Consider the following 12,529-nt stretch of genomic DNA (forward strand, 5'->3'; position numbering starts at 1 on the left):
TACAATCCGTGCCAGGAAGGATGGAATGCACAAAGCCAAACCTGAAAGCGAGGCGCACACAACGATCGCTCTTGTACAGTGGGCAGCAGCAACCCAGCATTGCATGGGCACTTGCGTTGAAGGAGCAAGAGGACAAAATGCACATTGTGCTTGCTCTGACCTCGTTTTCAGTTTTCTCATTATCAACAAAGTTAACAATTTTCACGGCAATTACTTGTCTACGACCATACCACAGGCAAACACCGGTTCTCGTCCGATCACCGAAGTTAAGCCCTGTCGGGCGGGGTTAGTACTTGGATGGAGAGACCGCCTGGGAATACCCCGTGTTGTAGGCTTCCCTTTTTCCTTCTGCTACACTTGATTATCTCAAAAAATCTCAGTTTCTTTCAATGAAAGAACATCCCAAACCAGGTTTTTTGAAACACAACATGCCAACGATTATGTCACAGCTGAGACATACGACCAAAAACAAAATAGTTCACACGGAGGAAAGAGGAAATTGTATTCCCAAGGGCGCGCGTGCGCGCGAGATTCTTTTATCAATCCAACGTTTTATGACATGAAACGTATCTTTTCGTTTTCTGTCGAGCAACAAGAAACAGGATACGACAAGTAAAAAAATGCATGCACTGTTATGGCATTAGATGGGAGTTAACCTAGCCCGGATGATTGTATACAACGAAGGCTACAACCACTACAACATGATCTTGCGAAAACGTGACTTACGTGACGGTACGTAGCGCACTTAAAGTCTTACTGTTCCCTGCTCAACCACGGACAGTACGCTATTCAAAGGGCCGATAAAGGACACTATCCTTGACCAGTGTAAAGGATTTTGACTTGTTATGATAACAACTCCACTTAACTGATAACATAGAGAAAACCACAAAGTGTTGGCCACCCCAGATAATGTAAACGCCACACTGATCTGGCGGGTCCTCAGTTACTCAATGGACCAAACGGGCTCTCCACGAACGAAACATAACACAACGCAAAAGGAAATCTATCGCGATGGAGCAAGTACAAACACACATCCACTTACGTTTTCGAAACGATGCACGAGGATAAGAGGCTCGACCCGCTGGCATTTTCTTGTCTCACTCGTCTATTCGATGGAAATCGAGCGGCCTGAAATGAAAATAAACACGTCGTCTGTCCTCTCTGTACGGCCAAGAATGAGAGAAATGGAAATCACAGTTTTTCAGTGCACCAAGTACGGAACATTCACCTACAATTTCAGCAGTGGACTTTCACAATACAACTCACCTTCCTTAGTCTTACACCGCCACCGCATCTCCTTCATGCCCTGCCTGAAACGTTACCAACAAACCTTCCCATTAGCCAACTTTGCCACCGGGTTTTGGGGCGGGGACTAGCGCGAACGCAGGTCCCCACTACCATATTATACGCTCGAGTTACCCACATTTGGGGTAATCGCAAGGGTCAACCCAATCGAAGTGCAATGAAAGAGCCTCACCTTGAGAGGACTGCCTCCCTGATCACAGTGCCTCCCGCGTCAGGTAAGTATGCCTTTTCAGCCTCTCGGGACCGCAATACGCTTCTTGTCTGCGCTTTCCATTTGGTTTTGGTGGTCTCGTGCTCCTCGTCCTGTCGTGTGTTGCTGTCCAATCGCTGCTATGCTACCTAGAAAAGAGAATAGAATGTGAAGGTTGGTTGCTTGGTCACTTTTTCTGCTTTCACTTGATTATTTCTTCCCCAGAGGGACGTGGGCCACGCTCTAGGTAGTGCTATACCGAGGCAACCCGTGGCCTGGACGAGGCAAGCCACTTTTCCACGGCCCAGTTCCAAAAATCATTTTAATAAATGAGCTGCACGATGAGCAGCGTAGCAGAAATTAAGCTGAAAAGACAAGAAACTACACTTGATCTTAGCCAAAAGGCCGAGAGCGATGCCCGTAAATGCTCACGGCGGACAAGGTGCTCCCAGTCTCATGGCCACGAGATATGGTGGTCCGATTACAATCCGTGCCAAGGAAGGAATGCCCAAAGCCAACCTGAAAGCGAGGCGCACACAACGATCGCTCATGTTACAGTGGGCAGCAGCACCAGCATTGCATGGCACTTGCGTTGACGGCAAGAGGACAAATGCACATTGTGCTTGCTCTGTCCTCGTTTTCATTTTCCCTTATAACAAAGTTAATTTTCACGGCAAATTACTTGTCTACGACCATACCACAGGAAAACACCGGTTCTCGTCCGATCACCGAAGTTAAGCCCTGTCGGGCGGGTTAGTACTTGGATGGGAGGACCGCCTGGGAATACCCCGTGTTGTAGGCTTCCCTTTTCCTTCTGTACACTTGATTATCTCAAAAAATCTCAGTTTCTTTCAATGAAAGAACATTCCAAACCAGGTTTTTTGAACACAACATGCCAAACGATATGTCAAAGATGAGAACATACGACAAAAACAAAAAGTTCACACGAGGAAAGTGGAACTTGTATTCCCAAGGGACGCGTGCGCGCGAGATCTATATCAATCCAACGTTTATGACATGAAACGTATCTTTTCGTGTGAGCAAAGAACAGGATACGACAAGGTAAAAAAGGCATGCACTGCTATCCATCAGATGGTAGTTATCCTATCCCTGATGATATGTATATAACTAAGGCTACAACACTACAATCTTGATCTTGCGAAAACGTGACTTACGTGACGTAGCGCACTTCAAAGTCTTACTGTTCCCTGCTCAACACGGACAGTACGTATTCAAAGGGCCGATAAGACACTATCCTGACCATGAAAGATTTACTTTTTATGATAACAATCCAATTAACTGATAACATAGAGAAACCACAAAGTGTTTGGCCACAGAAATGTAACGCCAACTGATCTGGCGGGTCCTCAGTTACTCAATGCAAAACGGGCTCTCCAGAACGCAACATAACACAACGCAAAAGAAATCTATCGCGATGGAGCAGTACAAACACCACATCCACTTACGTTTTCGAAACGATGCACGAGGATAAGAGCTCGACCCGCTGGCATTTTCTTGTCTCACTCGTCTATCGATGGAAATCGATGCGGCTGAAATAAACACGTCGTCTCCCTCTCTGTACGGCCAAGAATGAGAGAAATGAAATCACAGTTTTTCAGTGCACCAAGTACGGAACATTCACCTACAATTTCAGCAGTGGACTTCACAATACAACTCACCTTCCTTAGTCCTTTACACCGCCACCGCATCTCCTTCCCTGCCCTGCCTGAAACGTTACCAACAAACCTTCCCATTAGCCAACTTTGCCACCGGGGTTTGGTGCGGGGACTAGCGCGAACGCAGGTCCCCACTACCAGAAATTATACGCTCGAGTTACCCACATTTGGGGTAATCGCAAGGGTCAACCACATCGAAGTGCAATGAAAGAGCCTCACCTTGAGAGGACTGCCTCCCTGATCACAGTGCCTCCCGCGTCAGGTAAGTATGCCTTTTCAGCCTCTCCGGGACCGCAAAACGCAACTTGTCTGCGCATACCATGTGGTAATGGAGGTCACGTGCTCCTCGTCCTGTCGTGTCGTGCTGTCCACTCGCTGCTATGCTACCTAGAAAAGAGAAGAGAATGTGAAGGTTGGTTGCTTGGTCACTTTTTCTGCTTTCACTGATTATTTCTTCCCCAGAGGGAAAGTGGGCCACGCTCGGAGGTAGTGCTATACCGAGGCAACCCGTGGCCGGGACGAGGCAAGCCTCTTTTCCACGGCCCAGTTCCAAAAATCAGTTTAATATATGAGCTGCTCGATGAGCAGCGTATCAGATATTAAGCTGATATAAGAACAGATACTACACACTTGATCTTAGCCAAAAGGCCGAGAAGCGATGCCCGTAAATGCTCACGGCGGACAAGGTGCTCCCAGTCTCATGGCCACGAGATATGGTGGTCCGATTACAATCCGTGCCAAGGAAGGAATGCCCAAAGCCAACCTGAAAGCGAGGCGCACACAACGATCGCTCTTGTACAGTGGGCAGCAGCACCAGCATTGCATGGCACTTGCGTTGACGGCAAGAGGACAAATGCACATTGTGCTTGCTCTGACCTCGTTTTCATTTTCCCTTATAACAAAGTTAATTTTCACGGCAAATTACTTGTCTACGACCATACCACACAGGGAAAACACCGGTTCTCGTCCGATCACCGAAGTTAAGCCTGTCGGGCGGGGTTAGTACTTGGATGGGAGACCGCCTGGGAATACCCCGTGTTGTAGGCTTCCCTTTTCCTTCTGTACACTTGATTATCTCAAAAAATCTCAGTTTCTTTCAATGAAAGAACATTCCAAACCAGGTTTTTTGAACACAACATGCCAACGATATGTCAAAGATGAGACATACGACATACGACAAAAACAAAATAGTTCACACGAGAAAGTGGAACTTGTATTCCCAAGGGAGCGCGTGCGCGCGAGATCTTATCAATCCAACGTTTATGACATGAAACGTATCTTTTCGTGTGAGCAAAGAACAGGATACGACAAGTAAAAAATGCATGCACTGTTATGCATTAGATGGAAGTTAACCTAGCCCGGATGATATGTATACAACGAAGGCTACAACACTACAACATTGATCTTGCGAAAACGTGACTTACGTGACGTAGCGCACTTCAAAGTCTTACTGTTCCCTGCTCAACACGGACAGTACGTATTCAAAGGGCCGATAAGACACTATCCTGACCATGAAAGATTTACTTTTATGATAACAATCCAATTAACTGATAACATAGAGAAACCACAAAGTGTTGGCCACAGAAATGTAACGCCAACTGATCTGGCGGGTCCTCAGTTACTCAATGCAAAACGGGCTCTCCAGAACGCAACATAACACAACGCAAAAGAAATCTATCGCGATGGAGCAGTACAAACACACATCCACTTACGTTTTCGAAACGATGCACGAGGATAAGAGCTCGACCCGCTGGCATTTTCTTGTCTCACTCGTCTATCGATGGAAATCGATGCGGCTGAAATAAACACGTCGTCTCCCTCTCTGTACGGCCAAGAATGAGAGAAATGAAATCACAGTTTTTCAGTGCACCAAGTACGGAACATTCACCTACAATTTCAGCAGTGGACTTCACAAATACAACTCACCTTCCTTAGTCCTTACACCGCCACCGCATCTCCTTCCCTGCCCTGCCTGAAACGTTACCAACAAACCTTCCCATTAGCCAACTTTGCCACCGGGGTTTGGTGCGGGGACTAGCGCGAACGCAGGTCCCCACTACCAGAAATTATACGCTCGAGTTACCCCACATTTGGGGTAATCGCAAGGGTCAACCCAATCGAAGTGCAATGAAAGAGCCTCACCTTGAGAGGACTGCCTCCCTGATCACAGTGCCTCCCGCGTCAGGTAAGTATGCCTTTTCAGCCTCTCCGGGACCGCAAAACGCAACTTGTCTGCGCATACCATGTGGTAATGGAGGTCACGTGCTCCTCGTCCTGTCGTGTCGTGCTGTCCACTCGCTGCTATGCTACCTAGAAAAGAGAAGAGAATGTGAAGGTTGGTTGCTTGGTCACTTTTTCTGCTTTCACTTGATTATTTCTTCCCCAGAGGGAAGTGGGCCACGCTCGGAGGTAGTGCTATACCGAGGCACCCGTGGCCGGGACGAGGCAAGCCTCTTTTCCACGGCCCAGTTCCAAAAATCAGTTTAATATATGAGCTGCTCGATGAGCAGCGTATCAGATATTAAGCTGATAAGAACAGATACTACACTTGATCTTAGCCAAAAGGCCGAGAAGCGATGCCCGTAAATGCTCACGGCGGACAAGGTGCTCCCAGTCTCATGGCCACGAGATATGGTGGTCCGATTACAATCCGTGCCAAGGAAGGAATGCCCAAAGCCAACCTGAAAAGCGAGGCGCACACAACGATCGCTCTTGTACAGTGGGCAGCAGCACCAGCATTGCATGGCACTTGCGTTGACGGCAAGAGGACAAATGCACATTGTGCTTGCTCTGACCTCGTTTTCATTTTCCCTTATAACAAAAGTTAATTTTCACGGCAAATTACTTGTCTACGACCATACCACAGGGAAAAAACACCGTTCTCGTCCGATCACCGAAGTTAAGCCCTGTCGGGCGGGGTTAGTACTTGGATGGGAGACCGCCTGGGAATACCCCCGTGTTGTAGGCTTCCCTTTTTCCTTCTGTACACTTGATTATCTCAAAAAATCTCAGTTTCTTTCAATGAAAGAACATTCCAAACCAGGTTTTTTGAACACAACATGCCAACGATATGTCAAAGATGAGACATACGACAAAAACAAAATAGTTCACGAGAGAAAGTGGAACTTGTATTCCAAGGGAGCGCGTGCGCGCGAGATCTTATCAATCCAACGTTTATGACATGAAACGTATCTTTTCGTGTGAGCAAAGAACAGGATACGACAAGTAAAAAATGCATGCACTGTTATGCATTAGATGGAAGTTAACCTAGCCCGGATGATATATGTATACAACGAAGGCTACAACACTACAACATTGATCTTGCGAAAACGTGACTTACGTGACGTAGCGCACTTCAAAGTCTTACTGTTCCCTGCTCAACACGGACAGTACGTATTCAAAGGGCCGATAAGACACTATCCTGACCATGAAAGATTTACTTTTTTATATGATAACAATCCAATTAACTGATAACATAGAGAAACCACAAAGTGTTGGCCACAGAAATGTAACGCCAACTGATCTGGCGGGTCCTCAGTTACTCAATGCAAAACGGGCTCTCCAGAACGCAACATAACACAAACGCAAAAGAAATCTATCGCGATGGAGCAGTACAAACACACATCCACTTACGTTTTCGAAACGATGCACGAGGATAAGAGCTCGACCCGCTGGCATTTTCTTGTCTCACTCGTCTATCGATGGAAATCGATGCGGCTGAAATAAACACGTCGTCTCCTCTCTGTACGGCCAAGAATGAGAGAAATGAAATCACAGTTTTTCAGTGCACCAAGTACGGAAAACATTCACCTACAATTTCAGCAGTGGACTTCACAAATACAACTCACCTTCCTTAGTCCTTACACCGCCACCGCATCTCCTTCCCTGCCCTGCCTGAAACGTTACCAACAAACCTTCCCATTAGCCAACTTTGCCACCGGGGTTTGGTGCGGGGGACTAGCGCGAACGCAGGTCCCCACTACCAGAAATTATACGCTCGAGTTACCCACATTTGGGGTAATCGCAAGGGTCAACCCAATCGAAGTGCAATGAAAGAGCCTCACCTTGAGAGGACTGCCTCCCTGATCACAGTGCCTCCCGCGTCAGGTAAGTATGCCTTTTCAGCCTCTCCGGGACCGCAAAACGCAACTTGTCTGCGCATACCATGTGGTAATGGAGGTCACGTGCTCCTCGTCCTGTCGTGTCGTGCTGTCCACTCGCTGCTATGCTACCTAGAAAAGAGAAGAGAATGTGAAGGTTGGTTGCTTGGTCACTTTTTCTGCTTTCACTTGATTATTTCTTCCCCAGAGGGAAGTGGGCCACGCTCGGAGGTAGTGCTATACCGAGGCAACCCGTGGCCGGGACGAGGCAAGCCTCTTTTCCACGGCCCGTTCCAAAAATCAGTTTAATATATGAGCTGCTCGATGAGCAGCGTATCAGATATTAAGCTGATAAGAACAGATACTACACTTGATCTTAGCCAAAAGGCCGAGAAGCCGATGCCCGTAAATGCTCACGGCGGACAAGGTGCTCCCAGTCTCATGGCCACGAGATATGGTGGTCCGATTACAATCCGTGCCAAGGAAGGAATGCCCAAAGCCAACCTGAAAGCGAGGCGCACACAACGATCGCTCTTGTACAGTGGGCAGCAGCACCAGCATTGCATGGCACTTGCGTTGACGGCAAGAGGACAAATGCACATTGTGCTTGCTCTGACCTCGTTTTCATTTTCCCTTATAACAAAGTTAATTTTCACGGCAAATTACTTGTCTACGACCTACACAGGAAAACACCGGTTCTCGTCCGATCACCGAAGTTAAGCCCTGTCGGGCGGGGTTAGTACTTGGATGGGAGACCGCCTGGGAATACCCCGTGTTGTAGGCTTCCCTTTTTCCTTCTGTACACTTGATTATCTCAAAAAAATCTCAGTTTCTTTCAATGAAAAGAACATTCCAAACCAGGTTTTTTGAACACAACATGCCAACGATATGTCAAGATGAGACATACGACAAAAACAAAATAGTTCACACGAGAAAGTGGAACTTGTATTCCCAAGGGAGCGCGTGCGCGCGAGATCTTATCAATCCAACGTTTATGACATGAAACGTATCTTTTCGTGTGAGCAAAGAACAGGATACGACAAGTAAAAAATGCATGCACTGTTATGCATTAGATGGAAGTTAACCTAGCCCGGATGATATGTATACAACGAAGGCTACAACACTACAACATTGATCTTGCGAAAACGTGACTTACGTGACGTAGCGCACTTCAAAGTCTTACTGTTCACTGCTGCACACGGACAGTACGTATTCAAAGGGCCGATAAGACACTATCCTGACCATGAAAGATTTACTTTTTATGATAACAATCCAATTAACTGATAACATAGAGAAACCACAAAGTGTTGGCCACAGAAATGTAACGCCAACTGATCTGGCGGGTCCTCAGTTACTCAATGCAAAACGGGCTCTCCAGAACGCAACATAACACAACGCAAAATAAATCTATCGCGATGGAGCAGTACAAACACACATCCACTTACGTTTTCGAAACGATGCACGAGGATAAGAGCTCGACCCGCTGGCATTTTCTTGTCTCACTCGTCTATCGATGGAAATCGATGCGGCTGAAATAAACACGTCGTCTCCCTCTCTGTACGGCCAAGAATGAGAGAAATGAAATCACAGTTTTTCAGTGCACCAAGTACGGAACATTCACCTACAATTTCAGCAGTGGACTTCACAAATACAACTCACCTTCCTTAGTCCTTACACCGCCACCGCATCTCCTTCCCTGCCCTGCCTGAAACGTTACCAACAAACCTTCCCATTAGCCAACTTTGCCACCGGGGTTTGGTGCGGGGACTAGCGCGAACGCAGGTCCCCACTACCAGAAATTATACGCTCGAGTTACCCACATTTGGGGTAATCGCAAGGGTCAACCCAATCGAAGTGCAATGAAAGAGCCTCACCTTGAGAGGACTGCCTCCCTGATCACAGTGCCTCCCGCGTCAGGTAAGTTTTTTTTTTATGTTTAAGGCGAATGGCTGGCCCCCCGGTAGGGTGAGTGCAATGGCCGCCAGACATAACGACGAATCCGTCAAACACAACGGTTCACCTCAAACGGGGGTGCACCAACACGCCAACTTCGCCGGGGAATCGAACCCCGCCCCTACCAACAAGTAACAAAAGACAAACACACAAACGAGGAATTGCACCTAGGAGATGCCTCGCCTGACTTACACTCCTAAATGACAATTCGACAAAACGACAAAAAAGACTCAAAAACAACTGGACAAACCAAAACAAACACAACCCAGCACAAGGGTGAAAAGCGACCCACAAAAGGCCACCCGTCAACCGACTTACCCAGCGCCAAGGCGTTGGTTCACCCCCGAAAAAAAGGCCAGGACATGCACACGCAACACAAAACCAGCACCTAAATGTGAACAACCAGAGTATCATTACGCAACGACGCCACCACACCACGACCACCCCACTGACGGACAAAATAACGACGACGGCGGTCAGACCGGAAACGACGGAAAAACAATGGAAGATTAAACCGAACCCGAGACTTCACACGCTCCATAACATCAACAGCCGAGGGACGAACACCCCTAAAACGAAAATCATTCCGAGCCCCCCAAATACAAAACTTGCAGACATTCAACATATAAACAAAAACCCGCGGAACCACAGACAACTCATCAGCCGAGAAACCAAAAAGTGTATGACGAACCAAGATAGAAGGACAAAGAGGAGAAGCCAAGAACATAAGAGACTGAAGCCATGACAAAACACTGACCGCCAGAGGACAGTGAAAAAACAGATGCTGAAGAGACTCGACAGGAGCAGAACAAAAACAAGCAGTAGAAAGAGCATAACCAAAACCAGCAAGCCTTTCGGCCGTGTAAAGGACCCCGTGAGAAATTTTCCAAGACAAATCAATAACTGGACGATCCAAATCAAAAAAGAAAAGCTGACGCCAAGTAGAAGACCAATAAAGAGAACCAAACAAAGGAAAGAACTTCTCCTCACAATGAGGAGAGACAGCATTCTCGGACAAAAGAAACAAATAAGCAGATTTCGTGGTCATAGTAGAAACAGGACAAAAATCAATACCCGAACCAATACCCAAAGAAGACGCTGTAAGGGATCCTTTACACGCCCGCCAAGCAGTCAACAGAGAACGATAAAACGGAGGCAGAGAATCCGGCGAAAAACAAAGCGGAGCAGAAAAAACGAGATGCGGAGGAGCGGCAAGCCGAGAAGAAAACCAAAAAACCATGAAAGTGACCCAAGAAGACGGAGAAGAAACAAAACGACGAACCCACTGAACATGAAGAGCCATAACCTTACACTGAAAATCCACAACAGAGAAACCACCCAAACAAGAAGGCTGAACCACAACACGACGAGCGACCAAGTCTCGCTTACCGCTCCAAAAAAATTTAAAAATTAACGTATTCAACTCGACACTGACCCACCGGGGAACATGGATTAAAGAGGCCACGTACCACACACGGGAAAGGGCCAAGGCATTGATAACAAGTGCCTTGCCCTTATAGGATAACGAACGCTGACGCCAAGAGTTCAAAGCATTTTCAACCGCGGTGATACGCGGCCTCCAATTGTCCTCCTCCAAGTTACCCGGACCCAGAAAAACCCCAACACCTTCACCTTCACCGATGACCAAGTAATGTTCACCGGTGAGTCAGTGCGCCCATTCCAACCACCCAACCACAAACCTTCGCATTTTCCAAAATTTAATTTAGCCCCAGACCCCCTCTCATACAAAGAATAGACATCAAAAACAGCCAAAATACCAGGAACAGAAGAAACAACCAACGTAGTGTCATCAGCGTACGCAGAAATAACAGGCAGAGAAGACGAAGAACCAGGAAGAGACAAACCAGAAATTAAACCACTAGAACGAATATTACATGCAAGTACCTCGGCAACCAAAACGTAAAGGAGGGGAGACAGGGGACACCCCTGCCTCACCCCACGAGATAAACTAAAAGAATTAGAAATATAACCATTAACATTTACACAACTACTCACATTATTGTAAAATAAATTAACCCACCCAACAAAAGACTGCCCAAAACCCATGGCATATAGAGTAGAACGAAGGAACGCCCAATCAACCCTGTCGAATGCCTTTTCTTGGTCAAGAGAAAGAAGAGCAGCAGGAACACCAGAAGAAGAGCAAAAATCAACAACATCACGAAGAAAAGCAACATTTTCACCAATAAAACGGCCAGGAACACCACAAGACTGATCTTTATCAACAACCAAATGAATAACTTTAAGAAGACGAGCAGCAATAGAACGAGAAGCAATTTTATAATCGACATTCAACAGGGAGATTGGACGCCAGTTTTTAGGGTCAAGACGATCCCCTTTCTTAAACGATAAAGTAATGATACCTCGGCGCTGAGAGTGAGACAAACAGCCCAAACCAAAAGCAGAATTCAAAACACAAACCAAATCCAAACCCAAAACATGCCAAAATTTTAAATAGAATTCCATGGGAAGGCCATCACAACCAGGAGCTTTACCACGGGCCATGCCCTGAAGAGCTGCAAAACACTCCTCCTGGCTGAGAAGACCTTCGCACACCTCACTATCATTATACGGAAGAACTGAAGAAATGTTAGAAAGAAGCTCAGCACGAGCATTGGAGTCACAAGGAGCAGCAGAGAAAAGATCCGAATAGAAAGAACGAAAAACATCACACAACCCATCCTTGTCCGTAACCAAAGTACCATCACTAGCTCTCAGCGCCGAGATATTACGGTCAGTGCCGTTTTTCTTTTCGAGCCGGAAGAAGTAAGCAGAGGAGGACTCACCCTCCTCCACCCACCTCGACCGGGCACGAACTTGAGCACCACGAGCAACTTCAACATCCAAAGCACGGAGACGAGACAGAGTAGAAAGATACGCAGGAAGAAAAGAAAGACGACCAGAATCAATATGAACTTTTAAATGGGCAGCAAGACTAGACAAAATATTACGTTCCACTACTTTACTTTTACCACGACCTTTACAATAATTAATACTAATACGTTTAATATGGGATTTGCCACTGTCCCACCACCTAGTGAGGGAAGAAAAAGAAGACTGACGAGACTGCCAATAAGACCAGAAAGTTGAGATGAGGTCGATATACTCGGCCTCATCCAGAACAGAAAGATTGAGCTTCCACAACCCCGGACCCGGAGGAACGGAGCTGGGGAGAGCCCATGAGAAAGAAATAGCGCAATGATCAGAAAAGGGACACGGCAGAATGTCTACAGAAGACACATAAGGCACCCAAGCATACGGGCAACCGATGAGGTCAATGCGCG

The 12,529-nt window shown here is 46.8% G+C and overlaps 12 non-coding genes and 2 pseudogenes across 12 annotated transcripts; 5 read left to right on the forward strand and 9 right to left on the reverse strand.

Annotated features, from left to right (window-relative positions):
• Nucleotides 1-216: 216 nt before the first annotated feature.
• LOC138035111 (5S ribosomal RNA) lies at nucleotides 217-335 on the forward strand. Its single transcript, XR_011129435.1, has one exon. It is a non-coding gene; the product is annotated as a 5S ribosomal RNA (ribosomal RNA).
• A 1,031-nt stretch (nucleotides 336-1,366) lies between these two features.
• Nucleotides 1,367-1,528, reverse strand: LOC138035126 (U1 spliceosomal RNA). Its single transcript, XR_011129447.1, has one exon. It is a non-coding gene; the product is annotated as a U1 spliceosomal RNA (small nuclear RNA).
• A 193-nt stretch (nucleotides 1,529-1,721) lies between these two features.
• LOC138035142 (U2 spliceosomal RNA) lies at nucleotides 1,722-1,911 on the reverse strand. Its single transcript, XR_011129462.1, has one exon. It is a non-coding gene; the product is annotated as a U2 spliceosomal RNA (small nuclear RNA).
• Nucleotides 1,912-2,179: 268 nt separating this feature from the next.
• LOC138035113 (5S ribosomal RNA) lies at nucleotides 2,180-2,297 on the forward strand (annotated as a pseudogene).
• A 980-nt stretch (nucleotides 2,298-3,277) lies between these two features.
• Nucleotides 3,278-3,441, reverse strand: LOC138035122 (U1 spliceosomal RNA). The gene has a single exon (XR_011129443.1). It is a non-coding gene; the product is annotated as a U1 spliceosomal RNA (small nuclear RNA).
• Nucleotides 3,442-3,635: 194 nt separating this feature from the next.
• On the reverse strand, nucleotides 3,636-3,831 carry LOC138035141 (U2 spliceosomal RNA). Its single transcript, XR_011129461.1, has one exon. It is a non-coding gene; the product is annotated as a U2 spliceosomal RNA (small nuclear RNA).
• A 267-nt stretch (nucleotides 3,832-4,098) lies between these two features.
• LOC138035110 (5S ribosomal RNA) lies at nucleotides 4,099-4,218 on the forward strand. The gene has a single exon (XR_011129434.1). It is a non-coding gene; the product is annotated as a 5S ribosomal RNA (ribosomal RNA).
• Nucleotides 4,219-5,199: 981 nt separating this feature from the next.
• On the reverse strand, nucleotides 5,200-5,364 carry LOC138035124 (U1 spliceosomal RNA). Its single transcript, XR_011129445.1, has one exon. It is a non-coding gene; the product is annotated as a U1 spliceosomal RNA (small nuclear RNA).
• Nucleotides 5,365-5,558: 194 nt separating this feature from the next.
• Nucleotides 5,559-5,749, reverse strand: LOC138035138 (U2 spliceosomal RNA). The gene has a single exon (XR_011129458.1). It is a non-coding gene; the product is annotated as a U2 spliceosomal RNA (small nuclear RNA).
• Nucleotides 5,750-6,018: 269 nt separating this feature from the next.
• LOC138035112 (5S ribosomal RNA) lies at nucleotides 6,019-6,139 on the forward strand. Its single transcript, XR_011129436.1, has one exon. It is a non-coding gene; the product is annotated as a 5S ribosomal RNA (ribosomal RNA).
• A 983-nt stretch (nucleotides 6,140-7,122) lies between these two features.
• Nucleotides 7,123-7,286, reverse strand: LOC138035115 (U1 spliceosomal RNA). The gene has a single exon (XR_011129437.1). It is a non-coding gene; the product is annotated as a U1 spliceosomal RNA (small nuclear RNA).
• Nucleotides 7,287-7,480: 194 nt separating this feature from the next.
• LOC138035139 (U2 spliceosomal RNA) lies at nucleotides 7,481-7,671 on the reverse strand. Its single transcript, XR_011129459.1, has one exon. It is a non-coding gene; the product is annotated as a U2 spliceosomal RNA (small nuclear RNA).
• A 268-nt stretch (nucleotides 7,672-7,939) lies between these two features.
• On the forward strand, nucleotides 7,940-8,055 carry LOC138035114 (5S ribosomal RNA; annotated as a pseudogene).
• A 977-nt stretch (nucleotides 8,056-9,032) lies between these two features.
• LOC138035123 (U1 spliceosomal RNA) lies at nucleotides 9,033-9,196 on the reverse strand. The gene has a single exon (XR_011129444.1). It is a non-coding gene; the product is annotated as a U1 spliceosomal RNA (small nuclear RNA).
• Nucleotides 9,197-12,529: the final 3,333 nt, after the last annotated feature.

The sequence above is a fragment of the Montipora capricornis genome, unplaced genomic scaffold, assembly GCF_036669925.1.
Source record: "Montipora capricornis isolate CH-2021 unplaced genomic scaffold, ASM3666992v2 scaffold_259, whole genome shotgun sequence".
In the NCBI taxonomy this organism is placed as follows: Eukaryota; Metazoa; Cnidaria; class Anthozoa; order Scleractinia; family Acroporidae; genus Montipora; species Montipora capricornis.